The sequence below is a fragment of the Macaca nemestrina genome, chromosome 2, assembly GCF_043159975.1.
Source record: "Macaca nemestrina isolate mMacNem1 chromosome 2, mMacNem.hap1, whole genome shotgun sequence".
Lineage (NCBI taxonomy): Eukaryota > Metazoa > Chordata > Mammalia > Primates > Cercopithecidae > Macaca > Macaca nemestrina.
This window is the reverse complement of record NC_092126.1, coordinates 78,572,609-78,580,053: the sequence shown is the minus strand read 5'-3', so window position 1 is coordinate 78,580,053 and position 7,445 is coordinate 78,572,609.

Genomic DNA, 7,445 nt, shown 5'->3' with positions numbered 1-7,445 from the left:
TATAAAGAGAATATTTTGTTTGGCATTGGTTTATAAAATTATGTTTTGATGTGAAAATTATTCTGAAATTACGGAATAAGCACGTAGATTTTTTTTTCAAAGCACAAAAAAAAAATAAAAAAAAAAAATAAAAATTAAAAAAAAAACGAGTTCCTGGAAAGGAAGGGAAATATTGCCACCTGAATATATTTGCCTGAAAAAATAATTGTCTCCTTTTAAGAGCTGGCTCTGTCATTGGTGTTGAAAAAAGCATACAAAATTAATTCATATGGTTTAATTTTATTTTTTATACTTATGAGTTTTAGACTTACATACTTTTTCTTTCTTAAGAATGAAGTCGCTTACATTTGCATTTAATACATGGTTAAGTTTATGCAATTGATATATTATTAATTTGTATTATTCATCAGTATTTTTGATTTTCAACTGGTTCAGCTGGTGCCTATTAAGTGACAACTGCCAAAAATGTAAATTAGAAAATAATCACTTTTTCCAACACATTTCACTTAATCAATTTGGTGATGGGTTGATGTACTTTTGTTTTTGTTTAAGAGCTTGTGTTATAAAACAGTTGTCAGATAATTCAATTACATCCTGTGGTAACACAAAATTGGCCAAAGATTTATAACATCAAATTAAATTTAGAAATCTAAAACTTGTATATGGATAATTACTTTATGATTACATTATTGGCAGATTATATAAAGCTCTTTATTTTCCAAATGATTATGAAAATAAAATGGCATTCTCAAATAGGTTTAAAATATAACCGAAAAAAATGAGAGAGCAGAATGTTATACTGGCTTTCAGTTTGTAATCCTAGAAGGAGAAAGCTGGACAGTGTAGGCCTATTGCCACGTGGCACACAAAAATCAGAGAACTATCATGACAGCATAGGGCACATTGGCTGTAAAAGGACATGAGTTAGCTCTACTGCACCTCCCTTAATTCTTGCTGTTCCATGAAAGGTATTCCCATGTTCCCCAAAGCACCATACAACAAAATATAATAAAACTCAGACTCAGCATCATGCGGGAGAGCCTCTGGAAAGTGGAAACTATCCTAGTTCCTTTGGGCTACTATCAAAAATGTCATACAACGGGTAGCTAATAAAGTAAATAAATTTATGTTTTCACAGTTCAGGAGCCTGAGAAATTCAAGATTAGAATGCCAGCACATTTGGTGTCTCACATGTCTAAGGAGTTGAGTAAGCTCTCTGTGGTCTCATTCATAAGGAGACTAATCCCATTCATTAGGACTCTACCCTCATGACTTAATCACTTCTCAAAGGCTTTAGCTCCAAACACCATCACATAGGGAATTAGATTTCAATGTTGGAATTTGAGGAGGGACAAAAACATTTAGTCTGTAGCAGAGAGATGCCCAGTTTTAGAAGCTTTGCAGGGGTTGGGGGGTGGAGATTAGCTGCTAAATGGAGGGCATGTAGAATATAGCTGAAAGGCAAAGGTGTCTACAGCAATACAAGAAAGACACTGATCTCTGAACAAGTCAAACAAACAGACCATGGGTGCAACACTTGATACTTCACTAGCAGATGCCAACAAGCCATACCAAAGCCTGAAGAAGTCACTAGTTGGAAAGCCAAAGGACAAAGAGGAAAGAAGGTGATCCTTCATGTGTGCATCTCAGGTATTCTCTCCCCTTATGCATGCCCTGAGTCAACCAAATGTCTATTTAGGTAGTGAGAAAATCCCAGGAAGATGGATTTTTACCTAAAAGAGGCTACTTAAATTAGAAAAGACTGACACACTACTGTATTTTAATTAATACAAGAAGCCATAATTTTTAAGATGCAATCCAATTTTAGAGGTGTTAACGTGCTTAAAAATGTGATTTAATTAAGAATGAAGAAAAGAATAATACTGAGAAAAGGACTATTAATACATATACATAAAATTGTATTTGCCAACCTCTACCATACCTCTGAAGCTGTTATTTGTGGCTGTCTCCCCTGAACTAGTCATTGTAAATCATCTTTGAATGGGGCCTCTTAACACAGGGAATAATAATCTATAGGTATAATTGCTTATTTAACCAGGAATGATTTCAGCAGTCCAAACAACATACTTGAAATAAGAAATCTTTTTAGAGTTCTCTACAACCTTTATTTTCTGAAATGCCCTATCTCCCTTACCTCATATATATCTGATGTCATAGACTACAATGAAATTCTATTATCCCACTTTGTTCTAACTGCTTAGAAAAGTGACTCTGTAAACTCTACTAGCAGTTTTGATATATCCATTAAGTGTATTTTAATTAACACCAGAGAATTTCTCAAATACCGATTTGGATTTATTATACAGTATCAACATGAGTCTAGAATAGCAATATGTTTCAGGAAACAATTAGTTGATTCTTTATGAAGCTTCAACTTCGATATATGAATACATGCAATTAGAAGATTTTCTAGGTTTATATAGTTGGAATACTGACTAAGATCATTTCCAATTAATCCCTATTTTCCTTAGCTATATTTCTCTTATTTCAATTTTAAAATCGTTCATTCATTCTCCTTTTATAATTGCAATAATCAGGAGAACACCTGATGGTCTGAGGGTATTCAACTTTGCTCCCCAGGGGACTCTTTGTGCTCTATTTTGCAAATAGTTTGAAATTTGAATTTCCCCTCTATTATATCATGAAATACTCATCTATCTATCTATCTATCTATCTATCTATCTATCTATCTATCTATCTATCTATCTATCTAGATAAAAAGATATTTCTTAATATATATATATTCTTAGATTAACTTTAAATGATTGAGTTGTTCTCAGGATTACTAATACACTTAAATTGGTGATTTTCATGTGTACTTTTACTGCCTATTAGAAAGACACTTTTTAGATATTTGTGAGAGTATTTTTGTTTGTCAGAATGGCTGCAAGGACTTCTTATATTCAAGAACAGGTGACAAAGGATGCTAAGTGTACCACATATGCATAAGACTGTCTTACACAGATAAGCACTTTGCCACTTCCTACAGGAAGCAGCTTACAGGATATTGTGCCAGGTATAAACCTTTTTAAAATTTATCACTAGGAATTAACTGTATTTCATGTTTGAACAGAAATATTTTTGCGTAATTTCACATAACACTAACCTGAAAATAAGTACTGAGGAAAGATTATAAGAACAGTTTCATTGTGGTTCCTGTCAGAAATTTTACTAAGAGTTGTTTACTGGACTTGCCGTGCACATTATCTGTATAAGTCTATAACTGTTGATATTGTACAATCATGCCTGTGTATTTTTGTATGATAAAAGACATTATTTTATTTTAATGGATCTACCTTCTAGACATTATATTGATTAATAAACTTTCCACTCATGTGTGGGATTAGTCAGTGATTGCTCCAATAATGCTGCATCAGAAATTAACCATAAATGCAGTAGCATAAAACCACCTCCATTAATTTCTTGCCTTTTTCAACTAATTTAATAGTTAGAGTTTTAGATTATTTGGGGTATATTTTTCTCCAATTAGAAGGTCGAATTCAGGTCTGCTCCACCAATCTCTCATTCTCTCCTGAACCAGAGATAATCTGAAGCACGTTCTTTTGGTTTGAATATAGAAGCACAAAATATATAGCTTAAATGAGTGAGCACAGTTCAAAATTTTGCTCACAAGACATTTGTTAACATACTTGGCCAAAGCAAGTCACACGGTCAAGCCAAAAATCTAAAAATGGGAAAATACACCCCATTCATCATGAAGCTAAAGCAAGACATACAACCAATTCTAACATTAATGAGGTGGAAAAGTATATGTCTCCTATGGAGTCATGTTAAGGAGACAAAGTTAATGTTTGCTGTAAAATAACCTAAAATGATAGGCATTATATTGATTTTTATTAAATTAGGTATAGAATTGGATCATGGTATCTACGACTTTCATTGAACACAGTACGCTGCTTTAAAATAAGCTTTCCGGCCAGGCGTGGTGGCTCTCGCCTATAATGCCAGCACTTTGGGAGGCCAAAACAGTTGGATAACCTGAAGTCAGGAGTTTGAGACCACCTTGACCAACATGGTGAAACCCCATCTGTACTAAAAATACAAAAATTAGCCGGAAGTGGTGGTGCATGCCTGTAATCCCAGCTACTCCACAGGCTGAGGCAGGAGAATTGCTTGAACCCAGGAGGCAGAGGTTACAGAGAGCCGAGATCATGCCATTGCACTCCAGCATGGGTAGCAAGAGCAAAACAATGTCTCAATAAATAAATAAATAAATAAATAAATAAATAGGCTTTCTATTTAGAATGCACACGAAATATTCAAGTTGGACCATATCTTGAATTATAAAGTAATCTTAAGATTTTGAAAAAATTGAAATTAGGTAGATTATGCTCTCTGACCATGTAGTAGGCAGAAAACGGGCTCTGCAAAAATGTTCTCATCCTAATCCCGAAAACCTATTAATCGGTTATAGGCAATAGGAATATTGCAGATGTGACATAGTTAAGAATTTTGAGATGAGAATATTATTCTGGATTATCTAGATTGGCCCAGTGTAATCACAGGATCATTTTAAGAAAGCCACAGAAGGATTAGAGTCAGAGGAATTGTGACTAGAGAAACAGAAGTGTTTCAAAGTGTTGCCAATTCTACAAGAGGACCACGTCAAGCAATCGGAACGATTCTAAAAGCTTGGAAAGGCAAGCCCCTAGCAATCTTTAATCTACTTCCGTTTCTACAAATTTTCCATCTTGTACCATGTACTAGAACTTTAGCTCTTTTATGGCTAAATAATATTCCAATTTTATGTGTATGAAACATTTTATTTATACATTCATCATCTGTTGATAGACATTTGAGTTGTTTCTTTTTTTTAATTAATTTATTATTATTATACTTTAAGTTCTAGGGTACATGTGCATAATGTGCAGGTTTGTTACATATGTATATTTGTGCCATGTTGCTGTGCTGCACCCATCAACTCGTCAGCACCCATCAACTCGTCATTTACATCAAGTATAACTCCCAATGCAATCCCTCCTCCCTCCCCCCTCCCCATGATAGGCCCCAGTGTGTGATGTTCCCCTTCCTGAGTCCAGGTGATCTCATTGTTCAGTTCCCACCTATGAGTGAGAACATGCGGTGTTTGGTTTTCTGTTCTTGTGATAGTTTGCTAAGAATGATGGTTTTCAGCTGCATCCATGTCCCTACAAAGGACACAAACTCATCCTTTTTGATGGCTGCATAGTATTCCATGGTGTATATGTGCCACATTTTCTTAATCCAATCTATCACTGATGGACATTTGGGTTGATTCCAAGTCTTTGCTATTGTGAATAGTGCCGCAATAAACATACATGTGCATGTGTCTTTATAGCAGCATAATTTATAATCCTTTGGGTATATACCCAGTAATGGGATGGCTGGGTCATATGGTACATCTAGTTCTAGATCATTGAGCAATCGCCATACTGTTTTCCATAATGGTTGAACTAGTTTACAATCCCACCAACAGTGTAAAAGTGTTCCTATTTCTCCACATCCTCTCCAGCACCTGTTGTTTCCTGACTTTTTAATGATCGCCATTCTAACTGGTGTGAGATGGTATCTCATTGTGGTTTTGATTTGCATTTCTCTGATGGCCAGTGATGATGAGCATTTTTTCATGTGTCTGTTGGCTGTATGAATGTCTTCTTTTGAGAAATGTCTGTTCATATCCTTTGCCCACTTTTTGATGGGGTTGTTTGTTTTTTTCTTGTAAATTTGTTTGGGTTCTTTGTAGGTTCTGGATATTAGCCCTTTGTCAGATGAGTAGATTGCAAAAATTTTCTCCCATTCTGTAGGTTGCCTGTTCACTCTGATGGTAGTTTCTTTTGCTGTGCAGAAGCTCTTTAATTTAATGAGATCCCATTTGTCAATTTTGGCTTTTGCTGCCGTTGCTTTTGGTGTTTTAGACATGAAGTCTTTGCCCATGCCTATGTCCTGAATGGTACTACCTAGGTTTTCCTCTAGGATTTTTATGGTGTTAGGTCTAACATTTAAGTCTCTAATCCATCTTGAATTAATTTTCGTATAAGGAGTAAGGAAAGGATCCAGTTTCAGCTTTCTACTTATGGCTAGCCAATTTTCCCAGCACCATTTATTAAATAGGGAATCCTTTCCCCATTTCTTGTTTCTCTCAGGTTTGTCAAAGATCAGATGGCTGTAGATGTGTGGTATTATTTCTGAGGACTCTGTTCTGTTCCATTGGTCTATATCTCTGTTTTGGTACTAGTACCATGCTGTTTTGGTTACTGTAGCCTTGTAGTATAGTTTGAAGTCAGGTAGCGTGATGTTGTTTCTAACTTTTGACTATTTTGAATAATGTTGCAATGAATATTGACATAAAATTATCTGAGTCTCTTTTTGATTATTTTGTTTTAATATTTTAAACTGTAATTCCTATGTCAGATGGGAATTCCATGTTTTAATTTCCTTTAAAGCAACTGCCAAGTTGCTTTACAAATTGACTGCAGAATTCTTATTCCCATTAGTAATGCAGAGGGTTTCATTTTCTCCATGTCTTTGCCAAAACTTTTATGTGTTTTTATTATAGACATTCTAGTAAGTGTGAAATGGTATCCCATCATGGTTTTGATTTGAATTACTACAAATGGCAAATGTTGTTAAACAGTTTTTCATTGGCTTATGGGTCATTTATATGGCTCCTTTGGAGAAATGTCTATTTAAGTCTGATGCTCATTTTTTATTTGGATTGGTTGTCTTTTTGTTGATGAGCTATATCACTTATGTTTTGGTTATTAAACTCTTATCAGCCACATGATTTGCAAATATTTTATCTCATTCTATAGGCTATTTTTCACTTAATCACATTCTTTAATGTATAAATATTTTAATTTTTATATAGTCAAATGCATCTATTTTTCTTTTGTTTCTTATGTTTTTGTTGTAATATTTAAGAATTTATTGCCAAATATGAGGTCAAGAAAATTTATCCCTATGTTTTTGTCTGTGAATGAAATGGTTTTACCTCTCAAATTTAGGTGATTAATCCATTTAATTTTTTAAATGGTCTTATGTAGAGAGCCACCTTCATTATTTTGCATAATAATATTCAGTTGTCCTACTTCCATCACTTGAAGAAAGTATTGTTTTTCCATTGAATGTATTAGGCACCTGTGTTAAAAATTAATTGTCTCAAATGGATGAATTTATTTTTAGACTCTCAATTTGAGCCGTCTATGTGTCTATCCTCACATCAGTGACACACTGTTTTAATTACTGTAGCTTTTTAGTAATTTGTAAATTCTGAAAGTGTAAATTCTGCAAATTTTTCTTCATCTTCACAGTTTGAATATGTGAGGCACCTTGAAATTCTATATAATATTGAGGATCGTTTCTACAAAATAATGCCACTTTAACTTTGATAAGGATAACTTGAATTGTAGGTCCACTTTGGGTAG